The 17,992-nt window shown below is 37.8% G+C and overlaps 2 long non-coding RNA genes across 4 annotated transcripts; both read left to right on the top strand.

Moving 5' to 3' along the window:
- Nucleotides 1-4,523: 4,523 nt before the first annotated feature.
- LOC119909212 lies at nt 4,524-9,353 on the top strand. 2 transcript variants are annotated; one of them, XR_005445404.1, is made up of 4 exons: nt 4,524-4,809; nt 5,510-5,596; nt 5,720-5,766; nt 9,059-9,353. It is a non-coding gene; the product is annotated as an uncharacterized LOC119909212 (long non-coding RNA). The 2 variants fall into 2 exon arrangements; XR_005445403.1 differs by lacking the exon at nt 9,059-9,353 and having other exon boundaries at nt 4,528-4,809; nt 5,720-5,911.
- A 1,449-nt stretch (nt 9,354-10,802) lies between these two features.
- Nucleotides 10,803-17,638, top strand: LOC119909211. 2 transcript variants are annotated; one of them, XR_005445402.1, is made up of 5 exons: nt 10,803-11,238; nt 11,363-11,435; nt 12,609-12,643; nt 12,785-12,856; nt 16,724-17,638. It is a non-coding gene; the product is annotated as an uncharacterized LOC119909211 (long non-coding RNA). The 2 variants fall into 2 exon arrangements; XR_005445401.1 differs by lacking the exon at nt 10,803-11,238 and having other exon boundaries at nt 11,252-11,435.
- Nucleotides 17,639-17,992: the final 354 nt, after the last annotated feature.

The raw sequence follows: 17,992 nt of genomic DNA, 5'->3' as shown, positions 1-17,992 counted from the left end.
GTTTGTACATATGAAAACCCAGAAAGGCAGTAACCATGAAAAACAAAAAACTGCTCACACACATGTATGAACACTTGACACCATTTCAGGAAAAAAGTCCAGACACCAAGAAAATGCTACTATGCCTGAAATGAATAAAAAAGGCATTCATTTGTAAATTAAAATCATAAAAATGCAGTCAGTTGTAGAAATATTAAATGGCCTTCATACACTGACACCTGCTGGAACAGAAATTAAAGTTACTGTACAGGTGCTGGTTATATAATTAGAATATCATCAAAAAGTTGATTTATTTCAGTAATTCCATTCAAAAAGTGAAACTTGTATAATGTATACATTCATTCCACACAGACTGATATATTTCAAGTGTTCATTCCTTTTAATTTTGATGATTATAACTGACAACTAATGAAAACCCCAAAATCAGTATCTCAGAAAATTAGAATATTGTGAAAAGGTTCAATATTGAAAAACCTGGTGCCACACTCTAATCAGCTAATTAACTCAAAACACCTGCAAAGGCCTTGAAATGGTCTCTCAGTCTAGTTCTGTAGGCTACACAATCATGGGGAAGACTGCTGACTTGACAGCTCGCCAAAAGACGACCACTGACACCTTGTACAAGGAGGGCAAGACACAAAAGGTCATTGCTAAAGAGGCTGGCTGTTCACAGAGCTCTGTGTCCAAGCACATTAATAGAGAGGCGAAGGGAAGGAAAAGATGTGGTAGAAAAAAAGTGTACAAGCAATAGGGATAACCGCACCCTGGAGAGGATTGTGAAACAAACCCATTCAAAAATTTGGGGGAGATTCACGAAGAGTGGACTGCAGCTGGAGTCAGTGCTTCAAGAACCACCATGCACAGACGTATGCAAGACATGGGTTTCAGCTGTCGCATTCCTTGTGTCAAGCCACTCTTGAACAAGACACAGCGTCAGAAGCGTCTCGCCTGGGCTAAAGACAAAAAAGACTGGACTGCTGCTGAGTGGTCCAAAGTTATGTTCTCTGATGAAAGTAAATTTTGCATTTCCTTTCCTTCCTTCCCAGTGTCTGGAGGAAGAGAGGAGAGGCACAGAATCCACGTTGCTTGAAGTCCAGTGTAAAGTTTCCACAGTCAGTGATGGTTTGGGGTGCCATGTCATCTGCTGGTGTTGGTCCACTGTGTTTTCTGAGGTCCAAGGTCAACGCAGCCATCTACCAGGAAGTTTTAGAGCACTTCATGCTTCCTGCTGCTGACCAACTTTATGGAGATGCAGATGGAGATGCAGATTTCTTTTTCTTTCAGATTTTCGGAGATACTGAATTTGGGATTTTCATTAGTTGTCAGTTTTAATCATCACAATTAAATGAAATAAACATTTGAAATATGTCAGTCTCTGTGTAATGAATGAATATAATATCCAAGTTTCACTTTTTGAATGGAATTACTGAAATAAATCAAATTTTTTATGATATTCTAATTATATGACCAGCACCTGTATGTACTGCATAAACACAGTATGTAGTGAGACAATTATTCAAACTAAAACAACAAAAAATGTAGATGCCGGTTGAACATGCTACACTCTAGAAGCACTACAAGTTTTTATTATGCTGCACAATTAAGCTAATACATCAAATGGTAACATTTATGTTTAATATTATAAATGGTGTCGGGATTAATCGTGTGTGAAACAGGTTTAGGACTCAAACGCAAGAAGTGAAAAAGCCCAAAGTACACCCCAAAGGGAGTTCCCATCTCCCACAGAAAACACTGCTCTAAACAGCTCGTTTGTAGTTTGTTTGTAGTTTCTTGTGACGTCACAAAAAACACACGTCATAATTCTTGCCTAGCTGCTACCCAGACACATCTTCAATAACACATGGAAAAACACACTGAGCTGCAACACACAGTGACTGTCTCCACTTTCCCTTCCAAACATTAGCTACCCTCCATGCAGTCAGTGGACATAAAGATGTTACTGTGATGTGGAGACACAGTTAAAAAAAATTAATAACTCACCACTCTGAAACTCTTGCTCCCGTCTATGTTGCTAAGCTAGTAAGGGGAACATAAACAGCTTAACCGAGCCATGTTTCCCGGCCGGTTTCAGGACCCGGCCTACTCTGCTTCTGATTGGCTAGTTGTTGTTGACTAGGAACTGCGCATGTGCAACTCCAAAGAACTTGTAGAGGTAAGATGCTTCACTCCATAGTTGAAACGGAGAGTTCAACACAGGGTGAAAAGAGGAGCTGCAGCAATGTGCAGTATGGCAAAAATATAGTGTTACCATGTAAACCTGTTCTGGTACAACCCCTAAATAAAATGATACACATGAAAATGAGCAAAATATGACATCCATAAAAAAAGCAAAGCTAAACAAAACAAATGTGAGCACACTTACTGAGGTGGTTCAAGAGCAGGGAGATCCAGGAGCACAAACGGACAGGGTTACAGCAGGACACAAGGCAGGTACAAACAACACACTTGACATGGGTGACCTCTACATGCTACCATGATCCAGCAGCGACAGAGCAGAACAGAACAGCAGGTAATATATACAAGGCTAAGGAGCAGGGAAAATAATAAACAGGTAAGACACATGAGGTGCAAGCAAGACAAAATAGGAAACAAGCTGGATGCAAACAACAGACGCAGACAACTTCAAACTAAAACAGGAAATAGGACAACACACTGAAACACGAACCAAACAGACAACTAAAACCAACAGAAGTACAACACAAAAACCCAACATAACCCGTAACCAGGGAAGAAAACGAGCACCCAGACATAACAGACAGACGTGCAGATCAACCCCCAAACAAGTACGTGACAAACACCCAACACAAACCATTTAAAAATAAGACAGGAACAGGACTAATATGCTGATACACAGGTACCATAACCATGTAAACAGACTGAAACAAGAATACAGACAGACTTAGACCAAGATCGTGACACACAATCCCTTACAAATAAAATCAAATAAATTAAAGCAATGATGAGCAGGTTAATAACAAATATTGCTTATTTTTTTAACCTTTATTTATTCAGAGGAACCTCTCTTGCCTCACAAATGTTAAGCAATCCATTCATCTCGTGCAAACGCATATTTTGACTTAACTAGTATTTGGAGGATTTTTTTCATATTCAAGGTTTGTCTGCTGTAAGTGTGAAGTTTCAGTTTGGGTGAAAGTCCTTGATTTTATGTGGGGATCGTTTTTAACATTTTGTGTTTCCATTACATTTTGACAGCTCAGTATGAAATGCACTAGCAGGATGTGGGTGACAGCAAGCTGCAACTTGTGTTCAATTCAAAGAAAGGAGGTAGGAGTTGTATTCTTGAGAAGAGCAAGGTGAAGAGAGTTAAAGTTAATATTTAATAGGAAATATGAAGGCATTAAAAATTATGGCATAAATCTTGCAGGAATGTTTCAGTCAATATGGCGAAGATGTTTTTTGGGAATGCGAAGAGAGTGAGTTGTGTGATGAATTTAAACATGAAATCTTTTTTTGTATAGTGCTTGTGGTATGCAGGGACTCTGCAGGTTAAGCATAGTGTAAAAGGAGAAAAAGCCCTCTTCAGCAGACACAGTAGAGTGAAAGTATAAAAGTTAACTAAGTTAAGGTTAGCAGTAGTTGAAGCAAAGAGGGTTGGCTTTGGGTTTTATAGTCAAACACATATATAAAACAAGCTGAAACACGTGTCAGCTGTGGATTTGAATATTCAAAATTGTCAAATGGGTTTCAGTGTTGATTGTAGTTGTCTGCTTGTGTGAGACCTTTAACCGAATCTAACAGAGCATAACCTTAGCCACAACCCATGCACCGAACATACTGCACAACTTTTCAGTTGCATTACTGATGCACAGTACAATAAATGCACACAGTCAAAAGCAAAACATTATATTTTGAAGGTAAATTTCAGTTTTACATCCAGTTCCAAAGTTACAGTGCACAATCTTGTATGTGCCTGCTTGTAAGGCATAGTATGAAACCTTTACTGACTTGTAGGAAGCAAGAAGACTTCTGCACTATGGTGTCCTGGACATTTGCACTTACCCAGAGATCCTCCAACTTGACAACCATGTAGGGCTTCAAAATCAGATTTTTTAGTATAATATTTTAACGTCAAAACATAATCTGAATGAGCACATTTTTTAAATCAGAACAGCTGTGGGTGTTTTACAACTTACAATATGAGGGTTGTCAGTCAGAGGTACAAACTTATCATGACATGTTTAGACTATAGTTATAATCGCAATTCAATTTCTTATAATTACATATATTTCACAGGTAATTTTGTTCACGTACTTAAAAAGGTCTACTGTATGCTCATGTTCTCTTGACGAGTGACCACTTGCGGTTATGTCAATAATATATGTCTATTGTAAGCAGCAAAGGCAGATGCAGCATGGAGTTGTTTTACTTTGCAAAAGGTGGATTGTTGTTTGTACAAAAACTGTCAGGCACAGCAGTTTTATGTCCTGTCTCCTCCCAAACCACTTTGTGGGTGGCTGCACCTCACATATTACTGTGCAGTGTGAAGTTTCCTTTCAGAACTGAAAAAAACTTTGTGGCATGCAAAAAGGGAAAATACAGAAGTCTTACTTATACTTTTGTCCTTTGCCATGGACAGAGACTTGGCTTCTTCTTGGGCTATGAAATGATCTTATATGTCTCTACTAGATGTCTAATATACATAGACATCCCTAATCCAACCAACGAGGATGGATATTCATTTTCAATTTTCTCAGCTGAGATGGTGAACCACTATGTACCAGCGTGGACAGAGGAAAAGTTAGTAACTCACAGATTTCAAGAAAAGAGGTATGATTCTTTTTAGGTTTTTGTTTCGAACACATGTTGACTCCTGTGTTATCAGCATATAAGATGTGCCTAGTTGGAAATGTGAAAGTATTTTTTATGTATGAAGAGAGATACTTCATACATCATATTATTCAAAGTGAATGTTATATTTTTAAATAAATGTTTTAATGTGTTAGAGAAATTCTTCCTCCTTTAATAAAAAAACAAAGTCTGACAAAAATAAAAAAACAGGTTTCATGTAACTATTTAGATAGCATTTTGACATCCTGTTGTACATAATTAATACAACATTGCATAAACGTAACACTAACGTGGTCTGATGAAACCACGCTGTTGTGACGTACAATACGTTTGAGCATAAGAAGCAAGAAACACAATGGCGTACTACAGTGAAACTGCGAATCGGGTAAGCTTAAAATGTTAAGACTGTAATGAGCATGCCTGTAAAAGTTTTTGGTTAAGTGTATGTCAGTCATGGAATTTGGGATGTTGTTTTTGTATTTGGATGTGGATTGACTTGGAAAATTAAGTGAATGAGTGAAGTGTGTTTCTTTGATTGAAACATTAGCATCGTTAACATCTTGACTGTTAAAAACATAAATTCAAGCAATTTGCTATTAAAGTGGTTCAGTTTGGTATTGTAATATGGGCATTACATGATACATTTCCTTTTCATTATACATTTTTGATGATATTGCAGATTTCCATCGAGTGTGTGGACAATGCTGAAGGATTTCCTGGTGTAATCGTCTATGACGATAAAACATTCCCCATTTCTTCTCAGCGAGTAAGGTTTATCCCATTTAGTGTACAGGAAACATCTATTTAAATATATGGTTGCAAATACACAGTTTTTGTGTACTAAGTGTTTTGTGTTCAATTTTGTTTGTTTGCTTTGTTGCATGGCCAGGATGCCATAGCGCGGACTGCTTCTGGTGATGGACAAGACTCTTACAGGTTAGACAAGGCAAGGCAAATTTGTGTGTATATATAGCAAACCTAAAATTTAGTTATGCAATTTAATAAATTTATGAGAATTGATACCCAATTATGAATTTTTAACATTCATAAAATCAAACAATGTTCCTCGTTAAGGGCACCACCGGAGTTGTTATAATCCTAGAGTCTCCGGACCTCTAGGTAGTTTTAATAATTATACAATTACAACTAGTGATCAGTTAGTTAATAATCGCTCAATTATCTTAAATCAATCAGTCAGTCTCATATCTAAAGGGTCAATAATTTTGGCAGGGACGTAGAAATAGGTCACACACACAGTTCTTGATTATATTACATATTACATATTTATACATTTAACGGCATTTCCAACGAGGGCATGTAATACTTATTTCGCCCACTTCGGGGAGCTCAGGTTACATGAGGAAAGCTTGGATTAATCCAAGATCGTCTCTCCTTAGGAACCAGGGAATTTCTGTTGATTCATCCTTAAATTCAAGCTGGCGGTTAAGAGTATAGTAAAACATTCCTTTGTCATCATTTCTAAAGGAATTTTGTAGGAAAGTATTATGAACAAGCATTGACAAGGAGTGTCTTGCTGAAAATAAAAACACTGCAAAAGCAACTTTCTTTTCAGCACTAATATCAACAACGGATAGCTACAACATGTTAACATAACTACTCAAATAGAGGCAAACGTAATCAGGTAACTAAAGATTTAATTAAACTTAATTAAATGCTTTGAGTCTTTGGAGACTGCAGTCTTTGGCCATTCAAAGTTCGGCTGTCCTGGATTATGTCACACCTAGGTGAGACAAGGAGTATCCCTTTGATGGGATAATAAACAAAGAGCAAGGTCAGTTGCCACGGAAACATGTGCAGGGGGGCCAGTTTTGATAGGCTGTTCAGGGAAATGCCAATGGCTGGTTTGTGTCCCTTTGTCAGTTTAACAGTCAGGCCCAGCGTTATCAGCTTCGGAATCAAAAAGGTGCCAGTTTTATGGTGGGGCTAACACTTAGAGAAAGCAACTTTGACCCCTCCCCTTCTTCTCTGGGGGAGGAGAGAGAAATTTGGAGTAGCTCCAAATTTATTCAATATAAAATGCACAAATCCACACCGTTGTTCACTACATATAGCACCTTTCAAAAACAAAACAATTCAGAGTTCTTTACATTAGACATGAAGGCATTAACATAATATAGATAACAAAAAGAAACAAAGCACCATAAAAGGACAATACAAAAGATACAGACACATAAATAGGATTTAAAAGTATTAAAACAAAGTAAAATCGAAGGTGAAAATAAGCTAAAGTAAGTCCTGATTTTAAAAAAAAACTGAGCGTTGGAAAATACCTTAAGTTTTTATGGGAGTTTGTTCCAGATATGGGCAGCCTCCCCATGTTTAGTTTTGACTCAGACCAATCCAAGATGATCTGAGACGGTTCATAATGGAGCTGCAGACCAGAATTTTCTTTTGCCCTATACCATTCAGTGGTTTAGTGGTTTTCTTTGACAGATCTGATCTGAGAGCTCAAGCTGTGTTTAAGTGGATGCCTTTCATATGGTAGGTAACAAGTGCAAACGCACCGCAACTCAAAAATAAAATAATAGACAAAATACAGGCAAATTAAGAAAACATCTTCATTAATTTGGAAAAAAAAATGAGCACAACAAACAACAGCATTTAGAATACATGGTGCAAATACACAAACACGGTGCAAATAGACACAACACATCCAAATACACAAAGGCACTGCAAATTCACAAAATGACAACAGAGTTTCCAGAGGACTCTAAAAAGGGATGAACACGGCTCGGACATGTTTATTGTTGCCACGGTTTGTGACTCATGAAGTTATTTAAGTTGGATCCATGTATCATCCATTTATGTTTATGTTGTGGGTTTCCGAATTCTGCTGCCTCTCTACTCTACTGTGCATGCGTTGTAAGTGACTGCAGCATGTACATCGCAAGACCTTGCAGAGCGAACAAGGAGTATTCTATCAGTAATCTTATTGATATGTGAGAAGATCTAGTGTTTTTGACAGAGTTTAACCTTTACTATCCAACCACCATGATAAACAGGCATTATTACACCGGAAATATCCCTAGGTAAAGGCTACAAAGGGCCAAACATTGTAATGATAAAGTGAAAGTGATATCAGCTTCAATGTTTAAAAAGTTATTAATGAAGCTACTTTGACAACCATGGCCACAAGATGCTCCTGTAAGACCTGAGAATGACAAATCAAAGAGCTTAATGTTTCCTCATAGTGCATCACAGGAAAACTGTCTAAACTATCATGTTTAAAAACTTAAGTGAGGACAAAACTGTTTCTGGGTTTAATGCAGGAAACCTTGCTGACAGTAGGAACACTTAATCACTCCAATGTTCATAAGAGGCTACAGTCAGTATGTCATCCCTTATGATAGTGGTTATTATCTCTGATTAACAGTAGTTCCACTTTCAAATTTCTTCAGATTTATCTTAATTTTCTTTGAATCTGCATGCTCCAGCGAGGTAAGTACACATAGCAGATCAGACTGTATATGCACAAAGTGGAGAAACAGTACAACAGCCCACTCAATTCAATTCATTATTATTTAAAACTGGAGGTTTGATATGGTTCTATAATGGCTAATTAGTGAGTTATTGAAATTGTTCTTTTTTTAAGAATGGCTTAATATAACTGGAGCTTTCAGGGCCTGTGGGAAATTGCCTGCGACTGAAGAATGGTTATCAGGGCAGCAGCAGGAGGATTTCAAATGTTATAATGGTTATATTGTTGATAGGATGATTGATTTAAGTGGAGGCAAGGACAATACATATATCATCTGCTTGATATTGGGGAACTGACAGCTGATCAAATTTTTCTTTTTTTGTTTCAGTACAGGGGTCATGTGCCTTGCCTTTTCATTGTTTTTGGCAATGATATCAGAGAAGAAGAACTGCCCTGCATTTCTCAGTTCTAAATTATATATTTTTATGCAGTTTTTTACATCTATTTTTTAGTGTGTCTGCAGCATCTGTAGGTGAAACAAGCTAAGAATTTCAATGTGTAGCCATTGCACATATGACAATAAAGAAGTCTTTCGTTATACTGCACATTGAGATTGCCAACTGCATATATTTTTGTGGGTATTATTTCTTAAAAGTTGTTTCATGGTGTTATGATTTTCTTAAAGCTACATCTTACTGGATAAAATAATTGTAATTCCAATGATTATTATATTATTATAAGATCAGAGTTATTAAGTCATTCTAAACTTCTCTGTTGTATTTTCCACAGTCTTCAGGAGGAGGAGGAGGAGGAGGAGGAGGAGGAGGAGGGTGAAGAGGATGACTGGAGGCATCTACAGCCATCAGGCATCACTATGACAATATTTTGTTGTAGATTTGATTTATTTTTTCTCATCATATGTTTTATTGTTTGAATATTTGCTGCAACTAACGGTAACGGCCTTTCTGTGTGGAGTTTGCATGTTCTCCCTGTGTCTGCATGGGTTCTCTCTGGGTGCTCGGGCTTCCTCCCACCGTCCAAAGACATGCGGACTAGGTTAATTGGTGACCCTAAATTGTCCTTAGGCGTGAGTGGTTGTTCGTCTATGTGGGTCCTTGCAATGGACTGGCAACCTGTCCAGGGTGTACCCCTGCCAGCTGGGATTGGCTCCAGCCCCCTGCGACCCTGTACGCAGGATAAGTGGTTAACGATGGATGGATTGCCAGGCAACGAAGACCTCAGGAAGTAACTGGTTCCTGCCAAGAAAAAGTCTGTAAAGAGGAGAATTGTCCTTTTAACACTTTGGTGTTTGTGAGGATTGAACAAACAAGATATACATGTTAATTAGTGATATTTAAGTGTTGGAAGAAGGATTTTGTTGATGTTGTCCTGTTTCCAGGCTTTATGCTAAATGAATCCGTCCGTCAGCTAGGTCTGGCTTTGTATTTGACGTACAGACATGAGAGTGGTATTATAGTCTTCTAATCTAATTCTCAGCAGGAAAGCAAATAAGATTATTCCCAAAACATGAGGTGTTGGATAAAGGTTTACCCTGACCTACACTAGATCTTTGATAAAAAATTATGAAAAGTTATTTGGGAGTTATCTCATAATGTTAACCGGAACACTAGATATGATTTTTGAATCTGGATCCCAAATATAATGTATAAATTTGGGGCCTTAACTGTGTGATCCGGATAACTTTGTTAAACCCAGGATCCTCAGTAAACTAACAGGGACTGATGTTGAATGTTTTATGCAGTTATTCAGGTAACTTAAACCTGCTTCTTTGAACATGACTGTTGCACATGTGTAAGGGGTTAAAGGCCATTTACAAGTCTATTCATTGTAATGAACAATGTACAGTATTTCACCTTGACAGTAGTGGGGCAAAAGTATTCAGTGCTCTGTGAGATTAAGATAAGTAAAATCTGTTAGACCAATGAAGCACCATGTAATTGTGCTGTTAAAGTCCAAAAATAAATTTTGCTCGTCATATCTGTCAAGAGTCTTTATTCTACTGAGGGCTAACCGCTAGAATTCCATAAGCAGGACATACTCCATCACAACATTACATACACTCAGTTTTTCCTATGGATTAATTATCAAAATAATAATTATTCACGCAGGTTCACCAAATTGGACAATAGAAGATTCGGAAAAACGTTGCCTGGTCTGATTAGTCTCTATTTCAGCTGCGACATTCAGATGGTCAACATTTGGTGTAAACAAAATCATGGATCCATCCTGCCTTGTATCAACTATTTAGACTGGTGGCAGTTGTATAATGGTTTGACTCATGATCAATTGGTTCTAAGGGGCCGAAAGTGTGTATCATAGATGTGCAGCCAACAAATCTGCAGCAACTGCGTGATGCTATCGTGTCAATATGGACCAAAGTCTCTGAGGAATGTTTCCAACACCTTGCTGAAAGTATGCCACGAAGAATTAAGGTAGTTCTGAAGGCAAAAGGTGGTCCAACCTGGTACTAGCAAGGTGTACCTAATAAGGTGGTCGGTGAGTGTGTATCACAGCAGTTGAAAGAAACCCTTGTGTAATAGTGCAGATCATACTACAACGCCAAAATTGTCAAGTCTTGTGAAATCCTCCACCCCTCGTAATGGCAGTCTTCCAATTTTTAGATTCAGTTTGAACTGGAACACAATGAGTAATCTCTAACCATCTGTCCTGACAGCCACTGGAAAACACTGATGACAGTCAGCTGATGTTTGTCTGACTCTGCATCTTAAAAAAGGCATTATTAATGATTATCTTCTTATAAGCATACATTCATTTGTTAATATTGAAGTGGAGACAAGGCTTTTGCCTTGTCTATCTCTAACCTTGACCAAGTAGATGTAGTTTCCAGAATGTTTTGAGCAAGATTAGGTTTTCTTTGAGAACTGAAAATAAGACTAATTTGCTGATCTTTGGAATTCTTGTGGCGAAATGGAGAAGTACACGCCTAAGTATGTAATCATTTCCACCCCAGGCATTTGTTAATCCACTGCTTATGGTGCGACCAAGTTTAGACGGTATGAATCAGACCATGGAATCCAACCACCACCTTACTTATCTGTTATTTCTGGATAGGTGACCACTGCAAACCAGCATCGATGGAGGGACACTCTAATCAACATTTTGTACAAGGATCTCTGAAAAAGAGGTATGTTGTGTTTTGCCAAAAGTAATTTACAGACAAAGAATTATATAGTATGTTTTCCTACATGGTGATGTTAATTATGTTTGGGTTCAGTTAGACTTCTTGTGAGCCAGCTGTTAGAAATCTTCAATAGGAGAAGACCAAATACCCTATTTGGGACTTGGAAAGAGTAGTGAAGCGTACTGTCAGCACCAAGTAGTTAAAGTATTTTTTAAAGAGGGAGAGAAGTACTTGTGAGTGAGTGTTACTTTAAAAAATAAATAACATTTTTGTTTTTAAGATAAATTAGAGTTTCTAAGCTTGACACAAATGAAAAACAGTTAATAGAACATTGCATGCTATACCTAACGCCTGTTAGTCTGACGTCATCACGCTGGTGGATGTACCAATATGTACGTGCATTTATGTATAATAGAAAAAAAAGAAACACAACAAAATGGCGTCTTTGCACCTTTCCATCGAGTGTGTGGACAATGCTGATGGATTTCCTGGTGTAGTCATCTTTGACGATAAAACTTTCCCGATTTCTATTCAACAAGTAAGGTTTATACTATTCAGTTTAAAGTGCACAGTTGAAATCTCTTGTGAACAAACTGTTAGAAAACATCAATAAGACAAATCCAAATTGATTTCTTGGGGATTTAGGAAGAGTAGTACTGCGTAAAACGTACTGTCAGCACCATCATAGCTACAGTTACATTTTTTTCTGTAGAAGATATGTCATCATCTGATGTCATCACATCAAAATCATGTTATAAATAACTCATAAATTTATAAGTATAAAGATGATAAAACAACGTTAGCCTGTTCCTTGAGCTGTTAAAGAGTGCCCAGGTTCTTCAAGACAACAAAACAGGACAATAAGGTTCATACTTAATTATATAATACATAACATTAATAAAGATTAAAAACAGAAACCACTTCACCACATTTCTGTTAAGTAAACATAAGTCTGAGTCGTGTGTGGTGGCAAAATTAGCAATGTTAGCTTAGCCAACAAGGGAAATTAATTTTTAAATATGTTATAGATTGACTGTCTGAACACTCAGGAAGAGTGTTCAGTTTGTCAGGTTTCAATGACTTGGTTTGATTTGTACTGAACATGAAATCTGTTCATATAAAATATATATATATATTGATGTTATTTTATGTATGTTTTTCTCCTTGCATGGCTAGGTCACTGCTCTTGGTGCTGGACATGGACATCACAGGTTTCTGTAGATATATCCTCTATAGTTTGCACATCAATGTGTGAATGTCTCACTTTAATGTCATCCTGAATTAATGTCTGTTTTGTGATGGCACTAATCTATCTAATTTATCTGTGTCTCTGTGTAACCTTTTCTAATTAGTTCTGTGAGAACTTTCCAGTCACCCCATTATCAGGATGAGGAAACTGCCATGGAGTATGATTCAAATGCAAGGTAAAATGAGACACATGACAAATTTTCTTGATAGCCATTTTTCACAAATACTGTCCTTTTCAAAAGGAGAGAAAAGGACCATAATTCAGAAAGTGTGAAAGAAAGAATTTGAAAATGGTTGTAGTAGGGGTTTGATGATAGACTCAACTCATGAGACACGATATTGGGTACACTTAATTTCCTGCATTCTTGTGAAACTTTCTCCCTCAATTTATGGTGGAGATGTTTTCATTTATATAAAGGGAAGCAACAAATTCAACAGGCAGGAGACAATTAAAAATATAAAAACTGTAATTGAATATAAAGCAGTAAGGCTCTACAGGTATCCTTTATTGCTTTCAGATATGTTTCTCCTGTATCAGCTTTTCTCATTTAGTATCATCCCGGCTACATCAGCACACATGCAGGCATGATTTAGTCTTCCCCACTCTTTTGTATCTTTTTTTTTTGTGCATGTGGCATCTTTTCACCTCAATGATAAATTTATTAATTTTAATTCCGTTATAAACTGCTGGACTTTCATAGCTTCTCACCATTTCAGCAGGTTGTCTACACATGCTCAAAACATTATGCACATTCAGAATCTATCCCACATCATGAGAAGCTGCCTAAGCCAAAACTGAATCCTTCGCACGCATATACAAACATATACGCTTGCACATACAGACATGCTGTCATGTGAAAGTATGTATCTATGTGTGAGGTTGAGTAGTATGCATCTACCCCCCCCCCCCCCAAAAAATGGACTTGTGTTTAACAGGATTTGATCACCAGACCTGCTGTATGAAGGCCAATGACACTGCCACTGCACCACCCAGCTACAGTATGTAGGTTGAATTAGGACACCAGTAATATGACGCTTTTATCCAAAGTGACTTACAATTGTCACTTATAGTATATACAGTGCCTTGCGAAAGTATTCGGCCCCTTGAACTTTTTGACCATTTCAGGCTTCAAACATAAAGATATAAAATTGTAATTTTTTGTGAAGAATCAACAACAAGTGGGACACAATTATGAAGTGGAACGAAATTTATTGGATATTTCAAACCTTTTTAACAAATAAAAAACTGAAAAATTGGGCGTGCAAAATTATTCAGCCCCTTTACTTTCAGTGCAGCAAACTCTCTCCAGAAGTTCAGTGAGGATCTCTGAATGATCCAATGTTGACCTAAATGACTTATGATGATAAATAGAATCCACCTGTGTGAAATCAAGTCTCTGTATAAATGCACCTGCTCTGTGATAGTCTCAGAGGTCCGTTTAAAGCGCAGAGAGCATCATGAAGAACAAGGAACACACCAGGCAGGTCCGAGATACTGTTGTGGAGAAGTTTAAAGCCGGATTTGGATACAAAAAGATTTCCCAAGCTTTAAACATCCCAAGGAGCACTGTGCAAGGGATAATATTGAAATGGAAGGAGTATCAGACCACTGCAAATCTACGAAGACCCGGCCATCCCTCTAAACTTTCAGCTCATACAAGGAGAAGACTGATCAGAGATGCAGCCAAGAGGCCCATGATCACTCTGGATGAACTGCAGAGATCTACAGCTGAGCTCAACTCTGTCCATAGGACAACAATCAGTCGTATACTGCACAAATCTGGCCTTTATGGAAGAGTGGCAAGAAGAAAGCCATTTCTTAAAGATATCCATAAAAAGTCTCGTTTAAAGTTTGCCACAAGCCACCTGGGAGACACACCAAACATGTGGAAGAAGGTGCTCTGGTCACATGAAACCAAAATCGAACTTCAATCGAGCAGCATCATGGTTTGGGCCTGCTTTTCTTCAGCAGGGACAGGGAAGATGGTTAAAATTGATGGGAAGATGGATGGAGCCAAATACAGGACCATTCTGGAAGAAAACCTGATGGAGTCCGCAAAAGACCTGAGACTGGGACGGAGATTTGTCTTCCAACAAGACAATGATCCAAAACATAAAGCAAAATCTACACTGGAATGGTTCACAAATAAACATATCCAGGTGTTAGAATGGCCAAGTCAAAGTCCAGACCTGAATCCAATCGAGAATCTGTGGAAAGAACTGAAAACTGCTGTTCACAAACGCTCTCCATCCAACCTCACTGAGCTCGAGCTGTTTTGCAAGGAGGAATGGGCAAAAATTTCAGTCTCTCGATGTGCAAAACTGATAGAGACGTACCCCAAGCAACTTACAGCTGTAATCGCAGAAAAAGGTGGCACTACAAAGTATTAACTTAGAGGGGCTGAATAATTTTGCACGCCCAATTTTTCAGTTTTTTATTTGTTAAAGTTTGAAATATCCAATAAATTTCGTTCCACTTCATGATTGTGTCCCACTTGTTGTTGATTCTTCACAAAAAATTACAGTTTTATATCTTTATGTTTGAAGCCTGAAATGTGGCAAAAGGTCGAAAAGTTCAAGGGGGCCGAATACTTTCGCAAGGCACTGTATGTCAGTGGTCGCACGCCTCGCTACTAATGACAGTTTAGTAAAATGAAATGAATGAAATTCCAAAACTATGATATGCTTCCAAAACTTTAGCTATGTATGTATGCAAACATATAAAAGCTCTTTGCCTACTTCAGTGCTCGCTTTGGGAACTAGCAAAATGCAGTAAATTTAATCTTGGGAATGAAGAGCCTAGCTGTTCACAACATATTTGGTGAATTTACATACTATTCTCAGGTCGTAATCTGAGAATGGCTTTAAATTAGTGTTTGGCAGGGCCTCATCAATAAGAGGTTTAAGAAAACAAGAAGACAACCCAAGTATAACGGACAGTGCCTTACTGTTTGTGATAAAATTTAGAACTCCATCAGATAGACTTGCCCATACATGAATGCAAAAATGCATGCAACTACAGTCTATCCGATGTGACTGAGCATAGACAAAACAGTGGCAGTAAACAAAGCGTCTCTTTGGCCAAGAAGCAGACAAGGGTCTTTTTTGGGGAAATAAAGTCACAGCAACATAATTGTTCTACCATGATCTATACAAAAAAGCTTCTCTTAGAAGTGGTAAAGAAAATTACTCTAAGTGACAGAATCATCTAAACTCCCCCACGTCCCCTTACTGGCCTTCTCATAAGCTTGTGGTCTTCATGAGCAAATTAATGGTCTCTGAACATTTTTCTCTTACTAACCTGCCACCATAAACTAGATGAGAGAAGACCGGAGTCACCCTCAATTATGACCAAATAAGCGATGAACTCAAAGAGCAATCTTGGTATTTTCAACCTGGACCTGATTTTCGCATGTTTTTGTGTCGAGCTGACTAATGGGGACAATTTTTTTTTATTGGTCCAGTATGCAGTGAGTGCAAAACCTTATAGAAAGAATCCCTACAGAGATAGACCGTAACATAAAGTTAAGATAGTTTTTGTTTAACCAGAAACAGCTGATAATGCACTCTGTTCAACACTTACCCAGCAGAACATGGGAGTTGCTCGTCTACCTCTGCCTTGATTAGTTGTTTGATCGGTTAGTTTGTTTAAGTCACAGTAACAAACTAACCGATTGAAGCCCTCCTTGAGAATACAGGCATAAACGGGCACAAAAAATATTAGGCTGATGGGTACATTAGCTGCAGATGGATACACACACTACCAAATGCATCAGATAAATATTTACATATTTACATTATTGCATTATGTTTCTCCTTGTTTTTACATCTCCATTGGGCTACACAGGGTGCGATTTGGGTGGGGGAGGGGGTGCGTGGGATTTCCCCCCTTCTGGTTTATACATCCCTACCTCTGCTGAATAATTTTCAACCCCTCCCCCCCCTCTGTTTTTACACAAATCACACCCTGGGGCTACATATAACTGGATTTGAGGTTTAGTGATTTTTACCCACTCTAAACTTTTCTTTTGTAATTCTTTTAGTCTTGAGGACGAGAATGAAGAGATTTGACTGAAGACACCGTCACCTTCCAGATGAACCTGCAAGACATATTTAATGCCATTCTGACAAGCAGGTTGTTAATGTTTTGTTTTTTAGATGTCATACAAGGTTTGGTCTATAGCCATGCTGGCAGCTCTGAGGGGCTATGCTTTGAGTGCTTTGAGAGAAATGCTAACATCAAGCTGATATCTGATGACAATGCTTGCATGCTGAGTTTTAGAAATTTTTAGAAAGTTATTGATTTCCAAATTGTGTTAACAGCTATGTTTAACTCTCAAATAACCAGTTCAAGACTAGCAAGTGAGTACCATAAACATCTTTATCCTCTCTACCATCCATGCGTGACAGCTGCACAAACCCATAATTGTCCAGACATTTCATAAAAATGACAAATGTCACCTTAATGGTGACACTAGAGGTGAAGGATCAACAAATTTATTGTTGATTCATCCAATGGGGACCTTGAATGGATGCTGAGATGTTTTAGTCTGAACCAAACACGGACAGACCTGCCCTAGCGCCTCAAGCATGGCTAGAAGAAACAAACAAAAAAAGAAATTAACTTGTCTCTCAGAGTCACCCGAAAATGTGAATGTGAATTCTGACATTTCTAATGGTGTGTTGTTGGTAACATGACAAAAATATGGAGGTGTGTATAGTTTTTATAACATGTATCATAAGTAACCTGATTCATCTTTACAGCCTACTTTTCATTATTATTTATCTCTTTATGTATATATAGAGATGTAAATAAGATTTATTTTTGATACAAATTATTTTGTAGATGATTTGTCCTAATCATTCCACCTTATTTTTGTTTTGTTGGTATTACTGTCAGTCAAAAATGTCAGAATTTGAATTCTGTTCTCTGAATATTGAACAAGTTAAGAAAGCTGTCTCTGTGTCTTTACTTTTACTCACAACCTGATATTGTTAGGGATAGTCTTAGCCAACATACTCTACATTTACAAATCTCACCTCAGCAAGTACTACATTTATCATAAAAATAACATTTGATTACCTTAATTCCTTCAAGACATACAGAGACCATGAATTCTATTAATGATGTCACGAGAACCAATACTTTTGGTACCAAGTCGATGCCAAAATCCTGAAAAAATGCTGTTCGTTTTTACCATCAGTACTGGGAATCCAACACATGGCAGATGGTGACAAACGTGTGCAACTGCAGCGACAGCTCCACCTCGACTCAAAGAACAGTACACAATTCGACACAAAGAAAAACAGTA

Source organism: Micropterus salmoides, unplaced genomic scaffold (genome assembly GCF_014851395.1).
Source record: "Micropterus salmoides isolate LMB-PRFRI ecotype aquatic unplaced genomic scaffold, ASM1485139v1 Ms_hic_scaffold_18, whole genome shotgun sequence".
NCBI lineage: Eukaryota > Metazoa > Chordata > Actinopteri > Centrarchiformes > Centrarchidae > Micropterus > Micropterus salmoides.
This window is presented reverse-complemented; position numbering and strand designations above follow the sequence as displayed.